Raw genomic sequence first — 15,591 nt, 5'->3', positions numbered from 1 at the left:
AATTCCTACTAGATGTCAGGTCTTCGGTGCAATTCCCTGCCTCACCACGAAGCTCAAACTATTGCGGGAAAACCCTCTCATTTCCTATTGTTTTGCTTTACCTGCCACAAAGCAACAAATACTCAGAATGGAGCCAGGACCCTGACTGACTTAGCAGTTGTCCCTACAAAGGTCATGAGTAAGGGATGTCCTGATTTCCACATCTAGAGGTAAACAGGCTTTGAGCAAAACATATTAGAGAAAAATCGAAAACCAGCAAGTCTTCCATTCTCCCACATATGACTTCTTCATTCATGCAAAAGCATCTGCGCTGTGAAGCCGGGACTCGCTTTGTGATATTCTACTCGGTCCCTCCACTCAAAGACGAAACAGCCACGTGAGCAGAACCAACGAGTCGTTCAGGAACACCGCCCAGAGCACACTGAGAACCAAAGGCAGTCAGAGGCCTCACTTTTGCTCTGCTTGCCTGGCAAAGGCTATTTGGCCAATGCGCCCTCGTGTCTGACTCCACGGGAAAGAAAGGGGCACTGGCCAGGAGCCCGCTCCAATCCGGGGCACGGGTTCCACCTTTCCTCTGGCCTGGGAAGAGCCTGACTCCTAAAGGGCCAAATGGCCAGTTCCAGCCGGCCATCGAATCAGAGCTGGCACACATCGGGCGAGGCCACAGATTTGGGGTCTTCATACCACAATTCAACGCCCACCTTCCCCCTCACTGTCTATGAGTTAGAGGACGTGTGGCTGGATGCGAGGTCCCCGAGACCAGCCTCAGGTACAATGATGCATTCGCTAGAATGTACTCGTTTATTATATGAGTACGTAAAGAAGTAACACACAGTTGTTGTCAAGTAACACCGGAAATTTCAAAAAAAGTCCAAAGAAGAAAAATTAATGCCCAGTATGTGGATGTACCGAATTTGATGCATTTCTTCTCTTGCTGCTGAAACTTTGGACTGTTTCCCATTTTAGGTCCGTTTTATGACTTAACCTGTTTAAACGTAGGCATGGAAATCCATTCCCTACCTCCGCAAGGAGACTTGGGCATTTAAATAATTATCTTCTACAAATGTACACCACAAAGGTCCTGATTCCTGATATAACTTCTTTTCACAACATTCACACGAAATGTCCTGGGTTAATATCCCATTTGTTCTCAATCTTTAACATTTTACCGACGCTGACAGACTTCACTTGGCTAAATCTGAATTCTGTCAACTCTCATTGTAACAAAAATCCAGTCTTGGAGATGAGAAGCAATCCACTGGGGGCTAAACAATAGCGAATCAATATTTTCAACCTGAAGGACCATCCTGGAGGCACAGAATTATATGGGAGAGGGAAAATCTTCCTCCAGTCCTTAGAGGAAGCTATTTGAAGATGCTTAATAAACTATTAAGCGTATCGGTTTCAATAACCAAGAGGGAGATGCAGTAGCCTCCTTTTCTGATGCTGCCTAATCACGATCCTGAGTTCTAGAAATAGCAACTGGGGGAAGGAAGAGCCGAGAGTGGTCAAACCAGATTTTTAAAAAACTCATCACAAAACCTCCATTGTCATCATCCAGGTTTAGATACAAAATGCTTGCTAATCCTCTGTAAATCTCACTTTGGCATATCCAGGCCTGGGATCCACAACAGAGACAGGATTACAATGCACCCGGGGATCAGACAGCCCCAGACACTCTTACAGGCCTGGAAAGATGAGCCTATGAGGAAAGGGAAATGAGGCTGTGATAATTCGGCCACAAGAAGAGTAGACCGAGAAAAGAATTTTACCCGCAACATGAGGAAATTACCTTAGCTACAGTGGCGAATGTCCTAGTGGCTGTCTGTCCATTCTTTCATCTGGGCATCCACTCCACAAACATGTGCTCGGAACTTACTCGCTAGCCAATTCAATGTGCTTCCAATAAAGGCTCGTTCATGTATTTGACGAGTGTCCGTTAAGCCTCTGCTATTTTCAGCTAAGGAAGGAAATACAGAAGTCATTGACACCGCCCCGCCCTCAAGGTTGTGAAAACGAATTCTCAGGACACCTTTGGAAGCAAACGACGTGTCCATTTGCCTAGAATGGTTAATCCCTATATCGTGAGGACAAATCAGATAACCTCTAAAAGTTTCTTTCAGCTGTATGATCCTTACTTTTGAACAAAGTAAAACCGAAAAATCAGAAACACCAAATATTTTATACCAATAAGTTTTTAATGACAGATTATATTTGGAGTCTTTTTAAAAAAATGGTAAAAGGTCTATCTAGCCAGTGTATATGAAGGCACACATACGTAAAAAGATTACATTTTGAGCCTTCTCTTGAGTCTGTGAGCTGATTGGTCAGAATCCATTCCATTAAAGGTATCCCCGTCTTATGCTGATGCTGACCGGAACAACTAGACCATGTTTTAAAGGAAGTGGGAAACGGCTGCTTTACACGGTCGCCTCCTTAGACGTGGATGAACACTGCAGATGCAGACAGGGACAAAATGCAAACGCTGAGAACTCTGTGTGTGGCCAATCATCGGGAAGTAGCGGCTGGACATCAAACATTTTCTCCCATCTCCCCAGCACAGAATGTCTGCTGGTGAAACCCACTGGGCAGAGGGCACGGCTCGATGGCCACGGGCAGTGGGAGCACAGGAGTTGATCTCGGCCCTCCCACTGAGGAGTGTCCAACAGCATGACATGCTGAGCTATTTCAGGCAACCACAATGGACTTGCAGTGGCGAGATGGCTGAGTCATACTGGCCATACAGCACCACCATGTCCTGCTTAGTTAGCACGTGGCCTGGCCTCTGTCGAATCGTGAGTAAATTGTCCAGGGACAAGAGCTCGGCGGTGAGAGCAGAGGAGAGTGATAGATGGAGGATGAAGAGGAGATGGGACTCTTTTCTCAGGACACGCCTAGCCAGACGGGTAGCGCCAAAGAGAAGGTGATACCTCCGGCTAAAATCCTTGTCTCCAAGGAAGGGCTCTTTCCTTGTTTGAATATGATTAAACCTGGACACTTGGAAAGTCAACACTTCTGTCTTGACAGCTTCTGACTTAATAGAGGAGCCTGGGGACCAGACCCAAATCATGGAAACTCAGTTTCCTGGGTCATTCATTGCCTAATTCCCCCACATCCTTCTTGGAGGCATGTTGGAAGCTCTGCTCCTGAAAAATATTCACAGGCCTTCCTGAAAGGTGAGAATAAAAGAATTCCCTTCCTCAGAGCCATTGCGGGGCTCAAATGAGAGAAGGTACAGAAGACGCCTGCCGCAGTCAGGGGCCCATAGCAGGGGCTCTGGTCCCTTCCACGTGTCCTGGTCTCTCCGGCCTCTGTGGTAGGCAGGTCACTGATGGGCAGAGACACATGCCTTTTTACCTTCACAGCGGCCAGTCACAGTATCTCTCAAAGTGCCAGGGCCTGAGCAGCTGCATCAGAATGACCCTGAGCACTTAGCAGATGTGCAGATTTCTGGGCCACATCCCAGACCTACAGAATCTAAAATGCTGCTGAGGGGTCCAAGGGCAATCCTTAGGCCCACTAGGGTTTGAGACCCATTCGATCAGGATGGATCCTAAACACACGCACAGTTCCCTGTTCCGGATCATTGATCTTACATTTTCAGACGACTATATTCAAATGGAAATATCCATTGAAGAGGAATGGCTCATTCCAAAACGACAAGGAGGGTCCAAATGCCTATGCTTAGAAGTACATTGGTTGCTAAAACCATCACCTTCTGTTTTCCAACTGGTCACCAAACTGGACTTCCTGGCCCCAATCCCTTCGGCCCAGGACACCAACGCAACTGCCCTAGCTCTAATGCCACTCCCTGCTCACTTGCACTGGCTCCCAGAGTCCGCATTCCCTGCCCGAAGAGCCAAGGCTGCCAGCAGTGTGGCCACAACACAGTGTGCCACCTTCACCTTCCGCTACAGCCTGCCCTGCAGCCAGCCAAATGAATGTGCAAACGGTTCCCTGGACATACTTTTTTGTTTTTGCCTTTTCTCCCTGTATCCTCCACTTAGACTGTCCTTCCTTATCTCCTCATGGACAAAGCCAGTCTCAAGGCCACTCTCACCGTGGGAAGGGAGCTGCCCTTCCTTTGCATTCCCAGCAGGCTCCCCCCCCTCACAGCTCTTAACCCTGTCTACTTTTTATGTGTTTGTGGGCTGTATTACATCCTCAACCAGACTGTAAATTCCTTGAGGGCAAAGTCAACGTCTTAGTCACGAGTTTATTTTTCACAGCCCCTCGTGCTTACTAGCTGCTCAATAAATATACGTCTGGTAACACACAAACAACGAGCGAGACCCAATCAGCGCTAAAGTGTTAACATCTTCTGGCAAACTAAACAGTGTCGTACGTCTCAACGATGCTCCCACCAAGACTCTACGCATACCTGGCCTGCAGAGAAGGAAAACAAGGGCACAAATCCTCAGGATTTGGCATATGACCGATGAACTGATTAGAACTATCCCACCCAAGGGATTCTCCCCCTCAGAGGCAAAGAGGAAAACCTTTTATGTTTAGAATGCTGTTGAAGCAGTCAAACATGGAGGAAATGTCAGGGAAACAACAACATGGAAACACAGCATGATACAATAGACACTGGATGTCAGAATCAGTTCTGGCATTATTTTCTTCCTGTACATTCCTCTCCTACATGGGGAGCAATGCAGACCACATATGGCAGCCACCTAAAAGCTGGAGATGCCATTGTAGGACACTGGCTTCTATCAAGAAAAAGCAAAACGAAAGACGGCTCCTAGGTGTGCGGTCATTATCATAGTTGGTGGTGTGTGTGCGTACACACCCATCTTTTGTGTCTCCTTTACACGAAGAAACAGGGCACAAGATCAATTCATGCCTTTAGCAAACCAAACAGAACAGCCATTTACCTGGGCCATCTAGGAGGGCAGGTGCCCACTGTGACCCCAAAGCCACTGCTATAAATGGGGGTAGGCTGACTCTTCTAAGTGGTTCTGTTTCCCTTTAAATAAAAACTATAGAACCAAAGCAAACTTGAAAGTCTGCGGGGGAGAAAAAGGTTTAGCAAGATTTACAAGCTATATTCAAAGCAAAGATTGCTGCATCTGACACCATTTAGGACTACTTTTTTAAAATTTTATCTTATTTTTTTTTATACGGCAGGTTCTTATTAGTTATCTATTTTATACATATTAGTGTACATATGTCAATCCCAATCTCTCAATTCATCACACCACCACCACCCACACCCCTGCTTTCCCCCCTTGGTGTCCATACATCTGTTCTCTACGTCTGCGTCTCTATTTCTGCTTTGTAAATAAGATCTTCGATACCAGTTTTTTTCAGATTCCACATATGTGCATTAATATACGATATTTGTTTTTCTCTTTCTGACTTCCTTCACTCTGTATGACAGTCTCTAGGTCCATCCATGTCTCTACAAATGACCCAATTTCGTTCCTTTCTATGGCTGAGTAATATTCCACTGCATATATGTACCACATCTTCTTTATCCATTCGTCTGTCTGATGGGCATTTAGGCTGCTTCCATGACCTGGCTATTGTAAATAGTGCTGCAGTGAACATTGGGGTGCATGTGTCTTTTTGAATCATGGTTTTCTCTGGGTATATGCCCAGCATTTAGGACTATCAATGGTACTTGATAATACTGATGTCACTTTTTATGTACAGTAATATAATTAGCAGTGCTGTTACTACTATCTTGCCTGTGCCACTAATTACATCTCTATAAACATAATTTACTAGATGGGAAAAGTGAAGAATTTTTTGAAATAAATCTATCCCACGGTATCACGCCAAGGTAGAAAAGATTACATTCTAGTCACAAACATTAATAATACCTACAAGTGAAAAGTTTCATGATGTTAATCAACATATTAATCACACAGTATGTCCCGAGCTCTGGAGGTGATGAGTCCCAACATTTCTGTTTGCATCTTACCTGTAAAAATAGGCCCAGTGCAGAGAGAATCTGTTGGTAATTGTGGTTCAACATGACATGGATGGAGCCCATGCCAAACAGTCAGCCCTGAAAAAGTGGGGCAATATCCCTAACCCCACGCAAGAGCCTAGATACCCAACAACTATGCCGTCGGCTTGAAGTCTTATCGTTGCATCTACAAACCAGGTGATATGAGGATAAACCATGTTCGCTGACAGATTCCAAAGCAAACGTAAACTCTGTTGAGAATAAAGCCTGAAGGGTAGACTCTTACTGGCAAGTGCACATAACTATAGAGTGATTGGCCTGTGGAATACTCTTCCTGATGGTATGATGAAAAACAAACACCCCGGGCTTCCCTGGTGGCGCAGTGGTTGAGAGTCCACCTGCCGATGCAGGGGACATGGGTTCGTGCCCCGGTCCGGGAAGATCCCACATGCCGCGGAGCAGCTGGGCCCGTGAGCTATGGCCGCTGAGCCTGCGCGTCCAGAGCCTGTGCTCCGCAACGGGAGAGGCCACAACAGTGAGAGACCCGTGTACCGAAAAAAAAAAAAAAAAAAACCTTCACTATATACAAGCTATGAAGCCCCAAGGAAACTTAATTTTACTACAGTGTTTGAAGGATAGGCGTTTTTAAGTGCACTCTCTGGTTAAGTGAAGGGTTCATTGAAAATTTTTTATTTCATCTGTTATTGCTAAAATTCCTTTGAAAATGTGTCATGTCCCTTCCACTTTCCTGCCTTAATAAGTACAGTAATAAGGTACTTACCATTCTGTATATGGAGATGGGTAGCAGAATGGAAGGAATCTAGCCTCATGTCATGACATAACTGAGAAATTTAATCCAATTCAACCTAGCAAGTATCTATGTATTTATTTATTGTGCTCAGAACAGAGATGACTACTGCATGGCCATGCTGTGGGTAGGGAGACACTGACAGCAATTGTTTCCTCATCTCTTGAATTTAAAGAAAAGAGTAGAAAAATGCTGATGTAGATTCTTCGTTGGTTGGTGTCCAATTAACTGGATCATTACTATGCTTGTAGAATGGACTAGAAAAAAAAAACGATTTAATAAGGTACAAAAACCTTAATACCACCTTGCCCTCAGAGTCCAGGCACAGAGGTCCCAGGTCTACGTCAGGTGCCTCTGGTGTCCACACACAGGGCACCTTGCATTTGCCCTTGTCACTGTTCACCGGCCTAACTGCCTGTCTGCCCCCCTCCAACCAGGACAGTTCCCGTCGCATACCGGGCACCCTTCATCCCTCCATTCGTCCACTGCCCTGTGAGTGTGTGTCCAACGCTTAGGGCAATCGTTCTCCAAGTGGAGTCCCCAAAAGGCAGAAGGGGCATCACCTCAGAGCTTGTTATAAGTGCCCATTCCCAGGCCCCACCCCAAACCTAATGAAAGAGAGCCCGAGGGGGTGGGGCCCAGCAGTCTGTGGTTTAACAAGACCTCCAGGTGATCCTGACGATCATCCCAATCTGCATACTTCCTAGGGGAAAAGGGGACACCCTTGACAATTACACCTGGAAAACAGGTACAAACCGGGACAATCCCAGGCCAACCAGGATGCACGGTCACCTTACCTATGCTGCCTTATTCTGGGGTATCCACTTCAAAGGGATACAAGGTACGTCCGTCTTATTTTCAATTCCACTCTACAATGGCTCACGCTAGTGGAGTCCTGTGTATTTGACAAAGACTTTTAAACACAGCAGGGACACCAACAGCCCTCCCGTACCCAACCATGAAGTACAATCAAGACTGTGTTATTCAAAAGATAAACAAAAAGCACAGCAGGGCGAGAGAATGCACCTGGATACTTTGCACAGTGCTTCACACAGTGGCACAATATAATGGAGAGGCCTGAGCCGGGAGTTCAAGGACATGGTGTTCTAACGCCGGCGCTGGCCCCAAGGTCACGGCGTGATCTGGGGCAGGGCATTCCCCTCTCCAGCCTGTTTCCCGGGCTGAAATGAACGGGCTGCAGTGACTAAAGCTGGATCGACTTGAGCAACGAAATAAATAAAAACTGTATTAGATGATAGCCATTGAATACAATAAACACCCACAAGTTCCTACTAATATAAATAAAAACGATTGAACAAATCAAGGGGAAGAAAGGATAACCCTCATTTACAAAAGAATTCCAATTACTAAAGGTAGAAGGAATGCTGAAATTAGTGGGTGCACCTTTAAGGAGCAATGGGGTATTTCCATAGTGTCAAAGCATCTCCTCCCTAATTTACTCTTGACTGTGTAGATTGTCCCATGGGACCATCCACTCTGCCAATGGCCATACGAACTGAGCTCAGTGGACTCCCAGTCTCACGTCTTTCTCACTAAAGGCTTTGTGAGAAGAAGCCTTCTTAGAAACTCCTACGCCTGATGGCATGGCAGTTGGCAAAGCCTCAAAGTACAAAAGAAAAAAAACAATAGCTGGTTCATACAGAATTGCCCTGCATCGTGCAGGAGAAAATACTAAGCTCATGAGCGATAAACACGTAGCGAAACTTGGCCACTACAGTCTGCTCTGCAGCAGCCCCAAAGCCCAAAACAGAGATGAACCGAGACGTAGACACGCACACACAGGCACCCACACACAGACACACCCATTGTGAGACTCTCACTCGGTCCCAGAGGAAGAAACCGTCCCCCCCAAAAAAGAGAGGATAGAAACCCACCTATTTTCTTAGGGCATCAAGTCATTTCCCACCTGAGATGCTTTTAAGAAACAGTCAGAAGTATAAGAAAGAAGTCATGTGGGTAATGCAAACACGGAATCCCAAAATTATTTGAACTTGGAAAGGGTTAGTTTATGTTTAAACCAATAAGTATTTTGTTCAGGAAAAATGTAACCATAGAATGAGTTTGGGCAGGTAGGACATGAAATAAAACACAATGCCTGATGCAGAGGGTGGCCCTGGGAGGCTCCCTGCTTAGTGACCATTCACTCCAATTTCCAAAGTGACAACCTCACCTCAGACTGTGGCAAGTCATCAGCTTAAACAGACTTGACCTTTTCGATTTCTTTTGTCTTTCCAGTTCCCTCCCAGGGGAGGTAATTAGATGTTGTGGCTTAAAAGACTTCTACCTTCACGGACCATGGAGGGACAAAAACAAATAAGTGATAGAGATGGTGGCAGCAAAGGGTTTGATCACCTACGTTAACCTTGTTACTTTAACCCTGTTCATAAAGAGTGGAAAGTAAGACAAGCAGATAATTGAGCACTCAGCCAAAGCATCTAACCTTAAAACACCTTTAGAGCCCAATGCGATATTTCACAATACCACCAAATAACAATTCTTGCACGTTTATCAGCAGATCTGAAAGCTGCTATAAAAAATATCACTCTAATCATTAGGGCTAGTAAATAACAACAATGACATCATTCCTCCAGGGATGTCCCCTGAAGAACTAGGTGATTCCATCTTTTCCGGATCACCTCTCTCTGCTCCCTCCTACGGCGTGCCGTCCTGGGAAGGCTTTAGAACCTTATCTCACCAAACTGGGTTCAAACCCCAGCTTTGCCAGTTCCCCTGGGACCATGGGCATGCTGCTTTGTGCCTCGGTTCCCCGTCTATAAAATGAGAAAGGCACTGCTTATCCTGCAGGGTAGTTGGAAGGTTGGCAAGCGCATCTCTAACACACCAAGCACGTTCAGGTACTGGGGCTCAGTCAAGATCAGCTCCCACAAGCTAAATGTCCAACGACAGATGAATGGATGAAGAAGGTGTGGTACATATATATAGTGGAATAGTACTCAGCCATGAAAAGGAACGAAATAATGCCATTTGCAGCAACATGGATGGACCTAGAGATTCTCATACTGAGTGCAGTAAGTCCGACAGAGAAAGACAAATATCATATGATATCGCTTACATGTGGAATCTAAAAAAAAAGTTACAAATGAACTTATTTACCAAACAGAAACAGACTCACAGACATAGAAAACAAACTTATGGTCATCAAAGTGGAAATGTGGGGGAAAAGGATAAATTAGGAGTTTGGGATTAACATCTACACGCTGCTCTATATAAAATAGACAACCAACAAGGTCCTACTGTATAGCACAGGGAACGATATTCAATATTCTGTAATAACCTATATCGGAAAAGAATGGATATATGTAGATACATGTATAAGTGAATCACTTTCTTGTACACCTGAAACTAACACAACATTGTTAATCAACTATGCTCCAATATAAAATAAAATTTTTAAATGGATATATGTATAACAATCACTTTGCTGTACACCTGAAACTAACACAACATTGTAAATCAACTATACTCTGATACAAAATAAAATTTTTTAAAAGATCAGCTCCCTGTCTCTTCTTTTGCAAAAAGTAAAGCAAAAGGACATAATCTTTGCTCATTTGATATAAGATTTATGTTTCCATGGACGTCAAGCTTTATCACCAACGTGCACTAAAGCACCGAGTGTCTGCATCACCTGCGGATCTCGTGCACTGCCGGCAGCTCACGGGGTCTGGCCGGGACCCGCGCTGGGCATCTCTAACAAGCTACACCGAATGAGGCTGGTGCCACTGGTCCACAGACCTCGCTTTGAATAACCAGGGTCTAGGATTCAGGAAGCCTGCATTCCAGCCCCGGTTCTGCCATGCATCGTGTGAAGACTTGCCAGGAAGGTGTCAGGAAAGCATTCGCTAACTCACACAGAAATGCCAAGGCCAGGTGGCCGGGTTCACACCTGAGAGGAATGGGAGATTTCATTACAGCTCTACCCCGCGTGATCCACCTTGTGATGTGGGGACCAAGTTCCACTTCCATGTGTGGACTCACTGGTGAAAGAAGGTGGGAATGGCCCCCAAGACCACCGACAGCTGAATGAACTCTCACCAGTGTTCCTTTCCTCTTCAGGCATTCCTTTAACAAATACGTACCAAGTTTCTACTCAGGGCTAGGCTCTCGCCTCCCCGCCCCCTCCCACCCAGGGAAACTCATAAAAATAAGATGAGAAATATTCTGAGTTTCAGTTCCCATCCCACTTCCTTCCGTCCTATGAGGCCCTTCAGCCCGCGGGCACGTGTGTGCACGGATGGATGCCAACCAAAGGGGGGCGCTGCAGATCTGCCTCCCTTTTAGGAGATCTAAAGAACAATGCCCCAGGGTAGAGGAGCTTAAGTCATACCTTAAAGTGTGTAATCACTGTATGTGCAACACACCTTCACTAATGGGTTTGAAGATGCATCCATCTGGGGGCATGCTATGATCAGTGACCCGAGACCCAGGTTCCGGGGGGCAAACGTCCTTAGTACGTCAAGGACTGAGCATGGAATTGACTGCACCGTCCCTCTAAAGGAGAAAGTGTTCTAAATGCGGCTTGGGAAATGGTGACTTACTAAGGGCTTAGGACCCAGGCCTGTGCCTTTAAGGACACTCTGCTTTGCCAAGAAGTAGACTTCACTCAATTTGACTGAGAAAAGAAAAAAAAAGAAAAAAAAACGTTTTTGGAGGCAACTGAAAACAACCCACAGGCCATGCTTCCTGGTGCTGCGTCTATGACTCGCACACACAGCAATGCCTCTTCTCAAAATAAACGCAGAAGTAGCAGACTATGCCCCACGGAGCCAGAACTAGCACGCGACCATTGTTTAACAAAATATGCCAAGCCCTGGCTAGCTCCAGCTACAGAGAGATCTAAAGACTGGTGGCACACACTTAGCACAGAATACGACACAAGTCATTCATTTTCCAAAGAGCTGTGCTCACTGGAGGTTAGTTTCACTTTTCCGGTAAAGAATATACACGGGGAAAGCCCAAGTCATAAGGCACAAGTTCCACGAGAATGGATGTGTGAAACCCACTTCCGCCCAGCTGGCTGCCACTCCTCAGGTGGTTCAGGCACACTGAGCCTCGGTTCACTTGTCTGTAAAAGAGGGGACCACAGTGCCTGTCCTGTGGTCAGGTCATGTCCTGAGCATGAAACAGCTCCGTGAAATCCTCTACAAATGGCAGCTCTTTCTGTTACCCACGGAACTGAACGACATCTGCCGCACTGCGGTTTGTTTAAAATTAACCTGATGTGGTCCAGCAATGAACACAGACACCGGCATAATGGTAATATGATCTGCCGGACTGCTTCCAATGTGAACTCTGGCATCCACCCCCATCTCCTTGGAAAGTTAATGAATTAATGAATCTTTAAAGGACAGTCAGGAAGGCCTTAAAAAGAAGATGCCTTTTTCAGTAAGGAGAGAAAGTGGTGGATTACAACTTAATGGCTTCAGAATAATGGTAATTTCCCTATTTTCTTCACTTCCCTTAGCTCAGCTAATGGCTTCATTAACGGCCACGCTCCCCAGCGAATAATAGAGACCCTTGTCACATCCATCATAGTCACGTCACAATAAAACCAGTTAAATACAGTCCAGCTTCCTGTCTCATGCCAGTCAGCGCGAGGAATCGGAATCAGGAGAACCACCCATACGAAAGCTTGTATGTTAAATTCCTTTTAACAATAAGCACGCAACAGGCTACTGGTAATGCCACGTTAACTGTATTGTACGTGCCATGTTGAAGAGATAACTATGGCAACAATCAAAAAGCTGTGAGGATGAGCTGCTCTTTATTACAAGTTGAACCACAATGTCTTTTTATTTCCTTCCTTCTACTCTGATCAAAGTAGCATATTTTCTCACAATTAGCACAATCATGTCAGATCTGCAATGTCATATCATAATCTAAAATGTCACTTCATAAAATCAGGCTGTTTGAATGACTGAGTTCTTTCTTTTCAAAAGCATCTGGTGTAGCTGAAAGATCTTAAATTTTCAGACCTTTTTTTCATATTTAACATATAGTATATTTCACATTTTACGGTTTTTCAAAGTAACATTCTTTGCAAATATTTCCTCATTTTATCTGTCTCTAATTTCGGTTACATAGAAGGACCTAAATTTTATGTAGTCAAATCCCCAGGCTTTTTCTTTGGGTGTTTCCCCCCCCCCGGCTTTTTTTTTCCTGCACATCTTGGCTACGGAGAGGGAAACTAGCAGTGAGAAGGCAGTGTGGCTTTTGTCAGGGATGTCAGTGATTCTTACTAACCAACGTACCAAGTATGGCTGCTTCCCAGCTCTACACTGCAAGTAACAAGATTCTGGAAGTTTCCAAAGCATCTCTTGGCATGCGTTTGGCACGGCTTAGGATGAAGCCGATTTTCCTGGTGCACAAGCTACTCCTGGAAGTTAGGATGTTTTAGAAGCTGCATTCATTCACTAGGGCACCCCTAAGTGTCCTGAAGCAATAACTAACTGAATGGGACCCTAGTGGCCTGAGACCAACGGGGAGAGCAGCTACCCAAAATGCTTCCTTAAGCTCCCAGGAAGTGGTGTCTACTCCGGGATAGGGGCTTGGTTGATGTGAATTATACTCAAGGACGATCTCTGTTGTGGGGAGTATAAACTTAGCATCTGTGACTGCAGCGGCTTCTCTTTGTTATATTTTGGTCCTATTTTATAATGCAATTTAATGGGATTCGTTTTTTAAATTCAGAGAAAATGAAAAAACAAGTCAATCTTCAGCTGGTCAGTGACGGTCTTTGTTCCTGCTGACACTGTCAGCGTTTCCCCCTCTGGCACACAGCTCGTGGCAGATAACGATTTGTCCCTTTAATTTTAAGAATTCAGAAGGTGTTGTGCGTTTGCAGCGCTTCCCTAATCCCTCCTTCTGGCAACGTAAATATGAACCAGCTGCACCTGGTAAGGTTTTAGGTCTTTCATTTTCGTCCTCATCTTGAAATGCTGTTTATATTTAACATTTCTCTTTATTAGCAAATGTAATATATAAACCGCTTCGCCATTCTCTTGAGTAACCCCAGATTAACGAAAGTGCACATATTTCTGGCAGATGCCTTACAGTTATTTCTAATTGAAACAAGCTGGTGTGGAGGGCTATGAGAGAAGGAAAGAAACGATGTCTTATATCTAGCGACTCAGATCCTGTCCTTCTAAACCAGGAGTACAGACAGAATCTAACACTGAAACTTTCAAAGTGACATGTGGCATTTGCCCTTCATTAATGGGAAGCAAATGGTACTCTTTGAAATTGTGAGGGCAAGAGTGAAAGCTACTAACCTGAAGACACATACGTCCAAACTGTAGGCTAGGTAGGGTATATTTCAATCTTAGAGAGTCTTGGGTGGGGGAAGGAGTGGGGGCTGTGGTGGAGAATTTCTGTGGATCTATTTTGCTTCCAGTCCACGCTGAGTCTCATCAAAATAATAAAAACAATACGTAGCTACCAGTATTGACCACCTCGTGAATGCCAGGTATTATGGTTTGCCTGTGTAATGGCTCTTATTCTACCCATTTCACAGATGAGGAAACTGAGAGGCAGTAGGACATAATGGAATGAGCACGGCCTTGGAATCCCACAGAGCTGGCTTCCGATCACACTTCAGTCTCTCTCTAGCTGTATGACGCTGAGCGGGTCAGTAACGTCTCTAGTTGTCATTTGTAAAATGGGGAGGATAATTCCTACCTTCGGGGTGGTAAAGAGAGTTATAAAAGAAAACAGATAGGAAAGCACAAGGTACATAATAAGGCTTAATAAATGATACTGTTTTGTCTGCCCATAACTTTCCTAAGACAAACTAAATTTAAAGACTGCCCAGAGTTTAAGAAAAATTACAGCTCTATAATCCACCGCATGCTTATTGGAGGATTAAAAAAAAAAATCTAGCTGGCAGAGGCTGTCTGTTTATCTGTGTGGAGCCATAAAGATTCTGCTTAGCAGAGAACATGTCAAAGAGGGACCAGAAAGGGACATGACTGACAGAGGGCAGATAGTTTGAATATCAAATGAATGTCTTCAGAGTGAATACTGAGTAGCTATTAAAGGAAACAGTATGGTATCAGAGAGCAGTCACGGGACTTCACAGTCAGCCACACCTGGGTTCAGATCTGGAGCCGACAATTTCCTTAGCTATGTGACCTGAGTGATCGCTCTGAGGCTCAGTTGTTTCATCTGTAAAATGGGGATTGTCTTCATCTCGTAAGTTCTTGTCAGGACTAAATGGGATAAGGCATGCAGGGCAGTTAGCACAAGACCTTGCCCATGTAAGGATTCATGAGTGGTAGCGATTTGGGGATCGGGGGTTGGTTTTCTTTTTCAATGCTATTCTTGACAGATCAGACTGTTCCAGTGAGCACATCAGTAGCCTTTGCTTAAACAGTTCTCAGGATCTACTGAGTCGCAACCTGCATTTGTTTAGCACAAAGTTTGAGAAGCACATCGGTGCTACTCAGGGGCTCCTCAGCCTTGCTATTCCAAGTGCATCCAGGGACCAGCAGCATGGGCTTCATCTAGAAGCTTGTTAGAAATGTAGCTTCCAGGGTCCCAGCCCAGACCCAGTGAATCAAGAGAGTCTGGGGCTGGGCCCGGCAATCTGCATGTTTCTAGCTGTCCGGGGACTGGGTGAGGTCCAGTGCCTTCCACACGGCAAGCATTCAATACATGCTCCATAACATCTGCTTGATTTCAATCCTTGGTAAACAGGTCCTATATTAGAAAGGGTAATTTTTCTTGGGTTGAGTCAAATGTCCATCACTGTCTCTGTCTAAGAGACTCTGACAGTAGGTGGGAGGTTGGTCTAATCACAGTGCAGGCCACCTTTTTGGGGAGG

General features: G+C 45.1%; 1 protein-coding gene across 5 annotated transcripts in view; it reads right to left on the bottom strand.

Annotated features, from left to right (window-relative positions):
* AFF2 (ALF transcription elongation factor 2) overlaps positions 1 to 15,591 on the bottom strand; it is a 492,108-nt gene that overhangs the window by 440,398 nt on the left and 36,119 nt on the right. Inside the window, exon 1 of one of the 5 annotated variants that reach the window (XM_079909779.1) lies at positions 7,526 to 8,337. The exons of the other annotated variants lie outside the window; for them this stretch is intronic. The gene's annotated coding sequence lies outside the window, so the exon portion shown is untranslated. Of the gene's footprint in view, positions 1 to 7,525; positions 8,338 to 15,591 lie in introns of those variants that run through there. 5 annotated transcript variants of the gene reach the window in all.

Source organism: Stenella coeruleoalba (assembly GCF_951394435.1).
Source record: "Stenella coeruleoalba genome assembly, chromosome: X".
Lineage (NCBI taxonomy): Eukaryota > Metazoa > Chordata > Mammalia > Artiodactyla > Delphinidae > Stenella > Stenella coeruleoalba.
The sequence above is the reverse complement of the archived record's forward strand: the minus strand, read 5'-3'. Positions and strand labels throughout refer to the sequence as shown.